General features: G+C 45.4%; 1 long non-coding RNA gene across 1 annotated transcript; it reads left to right on the plus strand.

The window, feature by feature from the left end:
- Positions 1–2,923: 2,923 nt before the first annotated feature.
- On the plus strand, positions 2,924–7,235 carry LOC135373137 (uncharacterized). Its single transcript, XR_010416299.1, has 3 exons — positions 2,924–3,071; positions 3,127–3,185; positions 7,206–7,235. It is a non-coding gene; the product is annotated as an uncharacterized LOC135373137 (long non-coding RNA).
- Positions 7,236–15,420: the final 8,185 nt, after the last annotated feature.

The following is a 15,420-nucleotide window of genomic DNA, read 5'->3' on the forward strand; positions in this document are numbered from 1 at the left end:
TGCATCGTAAAGTAAGAGGGGGGACGTTATGTGAAGATTAAGGAACACACGGAGGGTATACGTCTTTCTTTCTGTGTTTTCTAAGATATGTTCCTTGATTCCAAAAAGTAAATATTCTGTGGACCAAATTTTCGTAACACCTACGCTGTGGTTCAGCTAGTAGAGTAGCAGAGTCGTATTTTTATTGTCTTTTGATTACCTTTCCTATAATTGACAGAATGGAAATTGTCCGGTAATTGTTAAAGTTTCATTTCGTTTGAGGCGTGCCTGTGGTAAATGATAAGTTAATTTTATGTAAGACTGGAATGCTTCTCGGAGTGTTGACGGTTTTCACAGGCCTTGTGTTAATATCAGCAGCACCGCGTGCACAGCCGGCTGTTCAGGATAGTATAACACCTATTATTACGCTTTGATTAGTTGGAGTTAAAAACAGAGTGTTTGCAGATTTTAACTTTAATGCATATTCGCATGCTTCATCAGCTATTTTGCTTAGAGGAGTACCCACATTGAGGAAGTGACAGTTTTGTTTCAGCTCGGGAAGCGATATGTTTCACGTTCATGCACTAAATGCAGCCTCCGTTCTCTAATTTAGAGCCTTGGTGGACCCGGCGGAAGTGGAGTATATACGCTGGTGAAATCGACGTTCGCAGGCGAGGAACAGTGTGTGTATATCGGACCACCAAAATCAATACCAAGCAAGGATAATCCTGCAACTTATGAGTGGGGCTGGAAAAAGAACGGCAAGTGGTAAGTACCAAAGGCGCACAAGGAATTATTAGTTGTCACTGGGGTAGTCACAGAAAAAAAATCAATGCACTATAAAGAACTCTTGGCACAATGTACTTTAGCTTCTTGTACAGCGCTGAACAAAAATTTAGGGGACGTGCGAGCGGTGTATTTTCTCCTCGGCGCCACACCCTAGCGGAGGACGGAAGTGGGCTCGTTCACTCTCGTTCACTCGTGCAGAGCAGGGGAGAGGAGGGCGCCGGTAGCTACACCAATCAAAACCATTTCCTGACTACATTCAAGGACACGGAAACCACCGCGGTGTGTCGCAACGAGCGCACTTGCCCAACCCTCCACCAGGCCTTCCGCCCACCCCTAGAGGTGTCGCACAGAAAGAAACGGGACTCGCGTGTTCCGTAAACTTTTCTCCAGCACCGTACACGCATAGTCGCTGGAAAATTTCCCAGCACCTCCCATCCTTAAAATCTCAACAGAGCTGCGATATACCATACACCTGGTGGAAACAAAGCATCGACGTACAGGGATAATTGTGACATTGCTTATTAATTTGTAAGAGTGGAAGAATTCGTCCGTCGACGGGGTCAGGGGCGTCGAGGGACCAGGTCTGCTACGTGATTCATTGGTAGGATAAATATGATATATTACCCTTACTCTACCAATGAACCGCACATCATTCCGCCATGACCTAGACACTCAGACCTAGCAACACGGACGTCACCGACGGCTGACGAACACAGTGCCCGCAGGAACGAATGAATCTGTCTCTTTTCGAAGGGATGAACCTTCGGCTCATCTTTGGAAACTTGATGGCTTTGCCTCCTCGACCCTGTTGTTGTCTTTATATTTGTCTGTAAGTCCTTAATATTTCTGCTGTGTTTGTGACTTTGTCCGTGTGTGTCTGTTTGGTACTTTTCTAGACACGGGGGTTTTATTATTATGAGTTCTAATCACCATCTCGCTTGCTTTTTAGCCATTCACTGCTTAGTTTTTGTGCTCTTTATCTTGATTTCAGGAGCACATACCCAAAAATACCTTACTTTTTTTTCAACCACGGGCTTCGTGTTCCCCTCAGCAGCCAGCGGTGGGCCGTGGTTCAACAGCACAGTATAAGATCGCGGCAGTACGCGTACACTAAGAAAATGCAAACAAACACGACATCGAGGCGATTGCGATGCAATTTATATTCTCAATGGAAGTTCAGATGGGGTTTTTAACACTGATGTTTGCTCCTAATGCTGACGTCCTCTCATAAAAGGGAAGTTCGAATACATTTTTCGAGTATTGATATCGATGCTAAATGGGATCCATTAAAAATGGTACTGTCTTCCAGAGTTCGAGGTAACTCGTTACTGTAATTAGGTTCTTTTTTTTTGTAATTTGTAAACGAACTCGGTACTTTTGCGCCGTGGTAACTTTCAGAGGAACTCGTTCCTTTTTCAGGTAACTTTGCCAAAGTAACTTAAGTTCAGTTCAAAGTTACATTTAACTCGCGTTTCAGAGCTCTACCAGAGAAACGCCATCATGACATTGGTAGACAGACTGAAACCGAAACGAATCGGAAGGAGAGGACTGGGTTCCACGAACACGCACATGTTCGCTGCCTCCCACAGAAAGAAAAGCAGGACCGAGGGTCGCGTCCCTATAAGGGGCCATATATCGTAATCCCCTCAATATCGTGGCCTTCGTGAGCGACCTTGTTCACCTCTAGCTTCGAGTGTAGTTCAATTCTACCAAATTTGTGGCCTTGTCGAACACTATGACGTCATTGGTTTACAAACAGGGAGAGGTCTATTGTTGGACATAAACGAAAACGATCCAAGCGTATTGCATTCCTCTGCAGGCAACTCAAAGTCTAACTCAACTGCTCACGCGCGCTGTACCTCCGTAATGCTATTTTATGTCCGAAGTAACTTGGGCGTAACTCGTTCTTTTTTTAAGTGACTCAGTAACTGTGAGTTACATTTCAGACTGAAGAACTTCGTTACATTTTGCACATGGTAACTTAACTTGTAACGAGTTCTTTTTGACGGGTAACTTCTCAATCTATGCTGTCTGGTCGCGGTTGCTTTGTGCGGGGCAATTCGCTGCCTACAGAAACTAGGAAAAGAACAAAGCAAGTTGTTGGGAAACGACGACGATGAAGTTGAATCGAGGATCACGCGCATCTCTCATTCGATCCACGTCGGGCACAACGTGTGTGAGCAGTTCTCCGATTGCTTACACTAGTATTACTCGGTCGTTGTCGTTTTCTTCTGTAACATTGCGAGTGTCATTCCTTAGAGTACCCACAAGAAATGTGGACTCCCTGGAAAGAGACATTTAATGTAAATCGACCAGCAGCCTCTGGAGGGTACTGACACTGCGCTTTTTGCTTTGCAGGGTAAAAAGAGAGGGGACGGTGTATCCTGAGGGTGCAAACATAATGGACAATGATGACGGTAAGTGCTCCACACACATTGCAGTAGGTCGCAGTTTAAAAAAAATCGCCATCCGGTAGTGCTACGTAGCGAAAGTATATGACCTCCTGACTCTAAAGGGAAGTGTTCCTCTGCCGCAGTGAGGAAAAAAAACGGGGGGGGGGGGGCAATGAGGTCGCCGAAGACGTAAGAAGGTTATATGCAGGGGTGAAAAAGAAACGTAAGAAATAGGTGCGTACACCAATTTGTCGCTGGTAGGTAAGTAACTCGAGAAAGTGATATAGTGTACCAAAAGATGATTGGAAAGTTGCAAAGCAGATCCTCCTGTTTCAAAGGAACTATTACTTCCACGTAGACTGAAATATCTTGCTTGACACACGGGTACCTCGATATTTTTGAAAGATGACCCCATGTCTTTCGATGGCTTAGGAACTGCCCGCTAATTCAAGGTGGACTAGAGCGTGATGGGAAGTACTTTAATCAGAGCATCAAACCGAACCTGTACCGAAAGCAGGAAATACCCAACATGAAAGAAATAATGTTCTGAGGCTGGAACAGCATAGAAGGGAGAAATACATACAAAGCCGCAATTTGCCTAAGGAATTTACGATGAAAGATTGATAATTGATTGATTGATAACGATGAAACGAGAAAGAGGATAACGATTTCTTGGGTAAATTGAAGCTTTGTATGTATTTGTCCCCTCTGTGTTGTTCCAGCCTCAGAACATCAGTTCTTTCACGTTCAACAGTTGCCGCCTGCGTCGATCCCGTCGTATGAATGTGTGTATGAGTGAGCAAAAATGTAAGAGTGAAAGGAGGATGGGTGAGAGAGAGCTGCTGGTTTGTCCCTTCAGATGACGCACCCTGGAAGTCGCTGAGAAGGCGTGTCAGCTTAGCCCAATTGGTAGTGCCCTGGACCGGCTACCCAGAAAATGTGGGTTCGAGTCCTACAGCTGGCTAATCTTTTCATTGGAAATACCCGTTATTTTTTGCTGGAACCTAACCGAGAAGGTCGCCTGTATCCTGTAGCTGAACCGAAACCGAACCGATTTACAAAATTTCGGTTACCGTTTCAAAACCGGTTTCAAAGCATCGAGAGTTCGAGGCTCACGGTTTTTCATCTTACCTGTCTTAGGTGCCCCCAACCAGTCGCAAAAGTGACCGGTTTACGCGCCATTTTTTTTTTTTTTTTGCAATCTGTGTCTCAAATAAAAGCGGACATGTAGCGCTACCATCAAGGACAAGCGTTATTGCTACTGTTTGCGGCCAGCTAGGATATGCGAACAGAAATAAAGCTTTCGGAACTTTCCTACAGTTTATTTTAGGGCATTTGCCCTATGCAATGAAAACCGATATGTGTCTCTTCCTGGAGCTGTATCGGAACAGAACCATTATATCTGAACTCGAACCTGAACCGAACCGGAAAGATCGGTTTGATGCTCTGACTTTAAGTACATGTCTGAGCACTTGTACTTTACTTTCAGTACATTTCAAATCGTGTGCTTTCCACAGTACTTAAAGCACTTTTTCCCAGTGCTTTCCTAGCAGGTACTCAAGTACTCAAAGTTCGACTGCAGACAAAAAAAAAATCACAAACAGTATCAAAAATGCACACAACAAAAAGCGCCAAAAATGCCAACACGAGAGGGAAAACACACAGATAGTGCTATGTGTATGTTTTCGTCGAGCTTCACGAAGGCAAACACTACACATTGTTCACAAGTACGGAATGCGCCATCGACTCGACGAGTGAACCCAAAGCCTACGTTTTTTGCGTCTATGATGTCCATTTCCAAAAAAAGTTCAGACGTGAGAATGAGAGTGTTCGCTACAGTTAATCCGGTCCGGTCCGACGGCGCCTCAGAAACTTTCGCTTTTAACGAGACATCCCTGTGGAGCGACGCGAGCGGACGCGGTATCCATTCGCGCGGCCAGCCGTAGGCGGTTCCCGCGCTTCTCTACCACTTGTGGGTACGTGCCTTGACAGATATTGGTGCAGTTCCTGTGAAGTATGCTGTACGTAAAGTGCTGTTTAAGCTTTAAAAAATGAGGTTGAGGGTACGCATTTTTATGTGTTCATCAACCCTGACGAAAGACTTCAACAATTTTCTTTGTTTCGGGATATCTCTCTGCCACACCTGCCGCTGTGGGCATGTGGTGGTCGAAATATTCAGGCCTGAAACATCGAAAGGCGCTGTCGTAAAATATGCCGTTGCATAGCAGAGTGAGTTGCGAGAGGAATGGCGCTCCACACAGCAAGAGACGACACAGTAAATGGAAACAGAACAAAGCAGCCAGACGAAACCTCCCTTAAAGGAGCAAGGAAGGGCTTCATTATATATATATATGTGTGTGTGTGCGTGTCAGGAGGAATAGAAACTGGCATGCGATTGCATTTTTATTCATAGTGCTCATGAACAACCATGGTTTGAGAAATGTGTACCGCGCTAGTCGAAGAAAACAAAGAATAACATAACAAAGCATTACACGAAGCACGACAATGATACTGCTATAATCCAATTGAGATATGAGAAAACTGTGATGTGCAAAAATGTCGAAGTCATCTTGAGGACGAAGATCATTGAAATCAATCATGACACGTGTTAAAAGACTCCAATAGCGACACATTGCAAGATAAATACATGGATTATCTCAGCACTGGGATATTAAACAAACTTGACCAGAGAAGATGAGATAAGTTAGATTAGAGATGAGAAAGTTAGAAGTAGATTGACGAGATAAAATAAAACAAATTGATCAGAGAAGATCGGGACAATCAACCAAAGAGTGAACAATGTCAAATAACAAAAGGAGGTTGTGGTGTAAGCGACGAGAAGACAACGAACTAAGTCAACTTTTTAAAGTCATTATAGTCATAATATGTAGTGAAGCCAATGTGACTGTGGTAAGGCGATCTAAAAACGACGCCCCAGCACGCATTTCTTCAATCATATTTTTGTACCTGTGGCGTTGATCTAATTCCAACAGGTAGACGCAAATTCTTGATGAGGTAGAACTAAATATATAACGAGCGAAGCAAACATGAGGGGATCGAAAAGTGCTTAGTAATACGGGCAATGAGACAGTACTTTTCACGGCATTGGATGTTATGCTATTGACATGTATGCTGAAAGACAGCGCATAGTTCACATGAACACCAAGGTCGCGGACTACATTTACACGTTGAATTATTCAACCTCAAAGGATATGGTGAAAGGGTATTCAAGCTGAGTGAATTGTCGGAACAGTATTTGAGGGCAGACATTACATCATCTTGAATGAGACGGCAATTACTTATACGGTAAGCTTCACAGTACAATTTTAAGTCATCGGCGTAATGAAGAACACAATAGTTTTAACACAATCGGGAAACTCTTTCACAAAAATATTAAAAAGCAGAACTATGAAAGATCGCTGCCGCTGCGCGCACGCTTGTGAACTAATTTTCCCGCGAAATATGGCTTCCAAAAAGCAGCACTTTGGTGGCAGGTCCACAAGATACTAAGTTCATATCACGCAGTAAAAAAAGAAATAATAAAAAAGGACAGAGAGAGAGAGAGATATGTTCGAAGTGCCTTCCATGCGCCTTGAATCTCAACTGATTGCTGTTATCCTATGAGTTTCAGAAAACAAAAGGGAGCAGACAGTGAGACGGGTAATGTTCGCAAATCAGCCCCCACGATGTTTATGTTTCACTTTTTGATCAGGATACGGTGTGGCAACAACTAAAGACTGTCAGGGCTAGCGCAGGGCAGGAAGGTTTCCACCCACACTTCGAAGACAAACTGTCCTGCACTTGATGGTGATTTTTGATAGGAAGATGTAGTGCTGTTGAATGTTTGCAAAATACGAATATGATGTAGTGGCCTAACATCTCTCGCTCATCAAACTCAGCTCTGTTCAAAAACCTTTTCTGACGAGTAATTGGATATATGCGTCTACTTCAGATACATGACATCCTTTAGTTAAAATGTCGTGCACTAGCGTTTGAGGTATTGTGCATAAGTATTAAGTACACGTTTTCTATATATTCACACAGTATATGGCATCACAACCACCACATTGCTTTACTCCGAGACCGGGAAATGCGATGTTACACTTTTCCAGGGAGTAAATGTCACGGACGGACCACGTAAGTAATTTTCCTGTTCTTTCGTCTATGAACCGATCCACACGGCATTTTCATTTACCGGTCAATTATGACATGGAAGAGGTACCGTCTGATATATTCGTTACTAAATCAAATAAGCATCCAATGAGCATGACACGAATCGCTTAGTGTACCGAAATACATGTAACACTTAGCTGCGTAGAAACTATACTCCCGGTGTGACGTTGAGCGTGAAAAGCGGTTTTTGAGCTTCACTATTAACCGCTCAACAACGCAACACTTGGAATGTCATACCTATTTGATTCTGGTGCGATATATTGAGTAAATAGCGACTTGGTCTGACGAGACCACATTGCTGGTTGGTTGTCGAATAATTCTCAAAACATTTAACCGAACTTGACTGGCCTGTAAGACACCTTACGGTGTAGTTAGCAACACCGCTGTATTTCATTGATGAAGCGATCACAACAGGCTGTGGTGCATACTGTTGCATACTGATGTATGCTGTTTTTTATCATTTAGAAAATTTTTAAACTAAAGCTACCAGAACAGCATATATGTTGTTTTTTGCGATTAAGTTCTACGGCCACGCGTACATCCTCTCGCAGAAAGTATGCAAGTACAGGATAACTAATTACCTAAAAGTCAATAATTAACGCTTTAATTAGAGAATTTCGGGCAAAGGCGAGCAAGAAAGAACAAGAAATATATCCTCGTTGAAATCCATTCTATCTTTTAAAAACGAAGAAACAGACGCGTGCCATGAACTACCCATCACTCAACCTCCATCGCTGAATTTCGGTATGCAAATGAGCTGAAACGAAAAAAAGCGCATCACCCTCGCCGACGGAGGCGTATCTGGACAGGAGAGCGGCAGCTACTCCAGACCATTCCATAGCCTCAAGGTACTTGACCCTCTGACGTGAAATGAGAGCTGAGCTCTTTGCGTTGACAGTGGGCTCGGTTTGGTTTCAGCTCATTTGTATATCCAAATTCGCAGATGGGTATTTTAACGGACGTGCATGTTTCATGATTTTTTAAGCGTTGAATGGCGTTCATCGAGGAGAGTCTCTCAATGTTCCATCTTGCTTTTGCCAGAAATCCCCTAATTAAAGAGTTCATTAATGCATTTTAGGTAATTAGTCATTTTGTAGTTGCATACTTTCTTCGAGAAGATGTCCGCATGGCCGTAGAACTCAACTGCATTATCCCCGTCCCGTACCTTATGTGATAGCGGCGTCTATCTGTCTGTCCGTTTTCATGTTCTTTGTTATTATTTAGTGTGTTTATTTGATGTAGGTACGTTCAATGCAGTTTAATGCAATGCGGGTGGGTCACGTGTCCAGGCAGACGTCCTGTGCGAAACAGGATGTATCTACTAGACGACTAATCACTTAAAATTCATAAAGCTTTTAATTAGATGTTTTCTCGAAAATGCGAAACAGCGGACTTGGAGGCGACCCTTTCTTGAATCCACCATCTTTCTAAAAAGTCCTGAAACGAGTACGCATTTTTGAGACATAAATAGCCCAACTTTGGAATGCAAATGAGGCGAAACCGGAACTACGCACTTTGGGAGCGTAGAACGATGTCTCTTCGGCTAATCTGTCCCGGAAAGGGGTCTATCTGGCTAACAGACCAGCGTTCATTCCAATCAGCTCTATTACAAGACACGACACCCTCCGACGCCCTTGCCCTCTTTTTGCGCTTCAGAAGTGGCATGCGTCCCTGATATCCTATCAATATTTTGCAGATGTTGAACTGTGGCGGCACAGTGAGAATGGCGGCACCGGAAATGATTGCTGCGAACAGAAGTTTCAGGTGGAACTTCAACGTACACCTTCCAGCGCTGTTAACCAGTTCAACCAGAATTGCGAATACCAGACCAGAATAAAATAACCAGAATAAAATTGTCATGCAACCGTCCTGCGCCGACAGGCACAAATAAAGATCCTGCATTTCAAAGCGTGTGTATCAGCGTTCTTGTGTTAATTCTAAAATCACATTCGCCACATAGCCCACGTAAAGCCAAAGACTGTACAGCATTCTATTACTGCTGTTTCGAGAGAGAGAGAGGTGTACACCCTATTTTCTCTGACGGTTCCCCGGGTGCTTTAAGGAAAATGTCAGATCAGTTCCCTATGAGGTCTGCCCCGCAGTTAGAATCCCACCCGAGCAGCATGCCAATATGAGGCAGGCAATAACACCGCAATTAATAGGGACACAAAACTGCCACCTTGGGCCATTTACATGACTGCAAAATGTCACAAAAGAGAACAATGTCATGCGGAAAGATGGCCTACTAAGAGTCTGCTGATAGTGTTCATTGTATGTGTGTGCCTGCGTGCGCGAACGTGCGTGTGCGTGGAATAGCGTAGAAACAGCAAACTTAGTCCGCACATTCCGATAAGAGAATGCGCCGCATTACACAGTCACGACAATCACTGCATAGAATGTCTTCAGAAGCGTTTTATTAAGAACGGTAGATGCCTTTGTCACACCTGATACAAGAGCATGGCATTTGATCTACTGTGGCCAATAACACTCAACCTTCCCAGGAATCTCCGACAAAAGGTAAGGCACGTGGTTCACCTAACTGCAAGATAAAGCCCACCATTTTATACCATAAGCGCAGCACTGCGCGTGTAATTTGTGTCCGGCACTGTGGAGTTTGCTGCAAAATGACCAACTTCACTAAATTAAAAGCGCAAATTGTCGGTCGTGTTGACTCCACGAGACTGCTATCTAATGTCTTTTGGCAAATTTGTAGGAACGTGAAGACGTCTTTTTTTTTAGTTTCGTGTTAGCGCCGCGAAGCATCTGTGTCTCTGAGCGGCGATGACAGAATGAGACGGGACAGCACGTTCGAGTGTGTGTGTGTGTGTGTGTGTGTGTGTGTGTGGGTAATATGCACCGTATGCCGATATCCGTGGAACTCTGCTGACATTCATCTGGAAAGTCTAAAAAAACCCAGGCTAAACTTCAGACAACACAGCTGGTGGTAGGATTCGAACCCACCAGCTCCCAGACTTCAGCACGATCTTGCCTACACTCTAAAAAATAAGGGAGTCAGGGTGACTCCCTTTGGAGGAGTCAAACCCTGCCACATATCCCCCTCTCCTGGAGTCACTATGACTCCATCAAGGTAGGGGGTCATTTGATGCTATCAAGGGGAGTCATTTGACTCCCACTTCCACGGATCTGTTTTGACTCATACGGGCATCAAGTGACCCCATAGGGGGAGTCACTTGATGCCCCCGGGAGTGGGGGGGACCTTCCACCCTCACACAAAAAATGCGCCAAAACAAAGCACTGTTGCAATAAATTCTGTTTCCCTGCAGTACTCGCTAACTGCACCAGTTTCTGGCCAGAACGTACAAATATAAATTTAGTTTGGTCACTTACACCAAGGTGTACTGGTCGAACACACAGCAGAAATACATAATTTGTTGCAAATAGTATTCTACATTTTTAACAAGCTACTGAATGGTTCCAGAGTATAGGCTTAATATCAGTGATTTTTATTGCTTTGACAATTAGCACTCCTTTGAGACAAGATAGCAGCAACAGGCTAACTGATTAAGTTACACATGCTTTGCTCTTTAAATTGAAACACCTGAACCATCTGCTAACTTTGACGTTGTTCACAGCCCTGCACAAATCTGATGATCCACATCGATTAAGAACTGGCACTTGCTGAGTGTAGTGGCTATTGACTGTCCTATACTTCTTGAAACCAGTTTCATCCAGTTAGAGTGAACAGCTGAATTGTTAAATTTTTGACCAGGATGAATGTTTTCGTTCTTGTTTTTTTTTTTCATTTGCGGTGAGACCTACACGGCGGTGCCTTCAAAAACCCACCAGCCTAATATTTTCTGTACTGCAGATACGGAAATGGTACCTGTTGATTTCCGAACTGAGAGAGAACGAGCTCTCATTACCTGCGAGAACAATTTGGATGTGATTCAATCTGAAAAGTTGCATAAAAATGGGCAAAATAGAATGAAAAAAGATATCTGGCAGCCGCACGAACATCTTACAGATGTGCAGATTGGTGATGCTGCCACAGAATTCAAGTAACACTTGCATACTTTCCGTTGATGCTGCCATTGTTACTGCATAAGAAGTCTGTTAGTAACACTTGAGAGCTGTCTTCAAAATCTTTTCGCATCCTCTTTCACACATTCCAGGAACATTTCTGCTGCTATTCCTGATTAATTCTCAGTTTACCCCCTGATAACAAGAACATGTGCTGTGCCCTTGCAATCTCACAGGCGTTTGTCACTCAGCTGTAGCACGCAAAAACTGAATAAGGGTGGGCTTTCCAAGTCAACCCCCTCTACAAAGTAGGGTTACATGGAAATCAATAAAGCACAGCAATGAGTTATGGCAACTAGTAGTACTTAATTGATGTATATATGAAATTTGTGCACAGCGTCAATCTGTATATGCTCCAAACAGTGATCCCACGTTAACGTAACAGAACAACAACTTTATTTCTGGCTTTGGAGAGTGGGGAGGTTCATCGCCACACGCGATACTCTACCCCATTGGCGGTGGGATTGTGGGGAATAAAATAACGAGCCCCTTCATAATAACGATCGAAGTTCGATGGTGCCCAGAAATGTCAGAAGAGCTTTGAGCGCAGAGCGTTGCTGGGCTGAATTAGGCCAGGGACCAAGCAATTTCGATAGGGGGAAGGGGCGAGAATCCGACGAAGAGACTCGGAGAGTGTGGTTCGGGAAGGTTGGTAGTGGGGGCAATGAAGAAGAATATGCTCCAGATCCTCAAGAACACCACAGTGGCAGCAGGTGGGAGAGTCAAGTTGCCTCAAGCGGTAACGCCACTGAGCTGTAAAGGCCACATCGATGTGCATTCGGTGGATTAATGCAGCATCTTGACGAGAGGTGTTTCGTGGCATGTGGAAAGCGAGCGTTGGATCAACTCTGCTCAACATAGAGGGGGAAAAATGTCAGTTGTCCATTGGCGGGAAGCCAGGGGTGTCACTAGGCGTCGCAGAATTGAACGGCGGTCTCCTCTCAGCAGAACAATACTGGAGTATTTCCGATACGAGAGTGCTGCTTCTGCGGCGCTGTCGGCCTGCTCGTTCATCACGACACCACAATGGGCTGGGACCCACTGGAGAACTAGCCTGTGGGCTGCTGCGTAGATGGTGTGATAAGCCATTAACACATCTGTGACTAGGGGTGCGGATGAGCCTCGTATGCCGGAATTTTCAATTGCTTGAAGGGCAGATTTGGAGTCTGTGAAGACTGCCCATTCCCGCGGTGTAAAATCAGCGATGTGTTGTAGAAAGAAAATGATGGCATAGAGTTCCGCATGTGTGGAGGAGGTTGGATGTGAAAGGCGTCTTCCGTGCAGTACGCCTTTGGATGGTATGACGAATGCTGAGGGATGCGCCATCGGTATACGCTGCCGTAAACGTGGAAAACTTCTCGTCTAGCAGAGCATGAAAATGGGCTCGGAGGACTTGAGGGGGGACCTGATCTCGTCTTTCCAGAAGGTTTGGAAGGCGTACAAAAATAGGCGGTACTGGTCGAGACCAGGGGGCTTCCGGCGGTATAGTGTCTTTAGTTATGAAGCCAGTGAGAGTCTGGCGTGTGCTCTGCGCTACTCGATAGAAGTCGCTTTCAGGGCGGTATCGAATTTTCCTGAGGAGCGGGTGGCGGGGAATGTGAGCACGCAAACGGAGGAAGTGCCGAGCCGTTTCACGTTCACGGAGAACCTCAATCGGGAGCTCACCAGCTTCAACCATACTTGCCTTATTTTAGCCATTCTTGGAACTCCGAGGCATCGACGAAGGCTTCGAGCAAACAGGGTCCGAAGTGTATTTAATGAAGTTGTTGATATCCTGTGCAGAATTGGAAGGCTGTAAAGCACAGTCGCCCTCACCAATGCCGCGTGAACCGCGAGCAGGGAACGCTGATTACACCCCATCCTGAGCAAGAAAGATGTTGAATTGCGGGGAGCCATCGCTGCACTTTAGTTTCAAGGTGCTTAGTGTGCCGAGCCCAGCGCAAGTCCGAGTCGATTACCACGCCAAGGAAGCGGTGAAAGCGTAGCGGCTCAAGCTTCTTTGTACCAAGCCAAAGAGGGAAATTTGCCATAGCTTTGCGCGTGAAAGGGAGCTCGACACACTTTTCGGGTGAAAGTTCCATCCCAAGGTGCGTGAGGTACGTATAGATATTATTTACAGTGAGCTGCAGGCGGCGCTGTAGGGCTGGGCGTGATTTTCCTACTGTCCAAAGGGCGACGTCATCTGCGTACACGGAAAACAACACTTTACGAGGAATTACTGATTGTAGGCCGGCCATCACCCAGTTAAAGAGTATCGGGCTGAGTATGCTTCCTTGGGGGACTCCTTGTGGAACATGATGCTGAGGGCTTTGGCCTTGGGACGTACGGACAGCGACAGTTCGGTCCGTAAGGAAGTCTTGGAACCAGATGAAGAGCCGACCGGATACTCCAAACGAGCGCAAGGCGTGCAGCACACAAATGTGCGAGACGGTATCATATGCGCGCTTGATGTCGAGGAAAACCGATAGGACGATCCGTCGATTGGCACGAGCATGTTGAACTGTAGAGACTAGGTCGAGAACTGGATCCGTGGAGTTGGATCCACTGGCGACGAAATCCAGCCATTTCGTGAGGGAACGCACGTTGTTTTTCGAGCCACCAGTCGAGCGATGCAAAACCATTCTCTCCATCAGTTTCCCCATACAGCTTGTCAGGCTCACAGGGCGAAAGGAGGATAGGCATTTGGGGGCTTGCCTGGTTTTAGGATGGGAACAACCAATGCTTCCTTCCATGTATGTGGTAAAAGTCCTTGTTGCCAAGACGTGTTATAATATGAAGCAGAGCTTGGAGAGACCGCCCGTCAATGTTTCGCAGGGCGGCACAGGTTATTTTATCGGGTTCAGGGATCGAGCCGGCGTTCACAAACTTCAACGCTGCCTTTAGCTTGATTAGTGTGAAGTCGCAGTCCATAACTTCCGGGGGACGGGACCAGTCTTGGTGAAGTCAAACTGCGGACAACACTGTGGTGTAGTGGCGTGGTAGAGGTAGGCGTCGGAGTCGTTAGTACCATACAGAAGTCCGTCGCTAGCGTGTTTTCGTCTACACCCTTAACGATACCCAAGGCCGCGAGAGGATTCTTTTGAGGAGCGATTCCTTCAGAGATCGGTTTGCCCGCCAGATCTGCGTGGCCGGATCAAACGGTGAAAGGTGGTGGCAAAACTTACGCCAACGCTTCCTGTCCTCTTTTGTAAGTTCTTGTGTTACTTTAGCTTTCATCCGGCGTAACAGTTAACACCTTTCATCAACGTAACATTTAATTAGTTAAACTCAAGTATTGTACACAACGTCAACGGTAAAGTAGGTAGCATGCTGGATGCCCGACCATGAACCCTTCGGTCAAAACAGAGAATGATGCAGAAGCTTGAGTAGTATTGACTGGACTCTCAAAGTGCACAACGCTCAACTGGCCTGAACACGATTTAATTAGCAATTAGAGCTAATTGGGCCCCCACATTAATCAGCATCCTCCAGGGAGCCCCCACACTAATCGGGGAGCGTCTATCTCGTGTCCAGACCAGCTGAGCGTTGTGCACTACTCCATAAAAAACAAAAAAATAAGTAGAAAATAAAATAAATAAGTAGAAATAGAGTGGAGAGAAACAATTTACTCGAAAATCAACGATGTCGTCCCGAAGAAACCGCTTCGGAAGACCCGAGTGACCAGCGCCCGACATGTTGGTAGTTGGCACCCAGCAGTTGCAGAGATCGACGACAGGTGGCCAAGTAGTTGCAAGGCATCACACCAGATGGCGCCACCATCATAGCTCTATGCGAGAAAGACAGAACAAGATACTAGCGGCAGGTAGAAACATGCCAACACTGCTAAACAAGTCTAGGCATGCGAGAGAAAAGGTTTAACCGCTACTGCTAAACAGCACGGAGAAAACAGTACACATCGGCGAAAAGGCAATCGACTAGGCCTAACCACAGCGTCACAACACTATGCAGCTAACACAAGGCGGGAACCGCTAAACGTGCGTCAACACAGAGAAAAGGCTTGGTCACTGCTGAACAAGTCTAAACATGCGTGTACAGACTATGGCTA

This window comes from Ornithodoros turicata, chromosome 1 (genome assembly GCF_037126465.1).
Source record: "Ornithodoros turicata isolate Travis chromosome 1, ASM3712646v1, whole genome shotgun sequence".
Lineage (NCBI taxonomy): Eukaryota > Metazoa > Arthropoda > Arachnida > Ixodida > Argasidae > Ornithodoros > Ornithodoros turicata.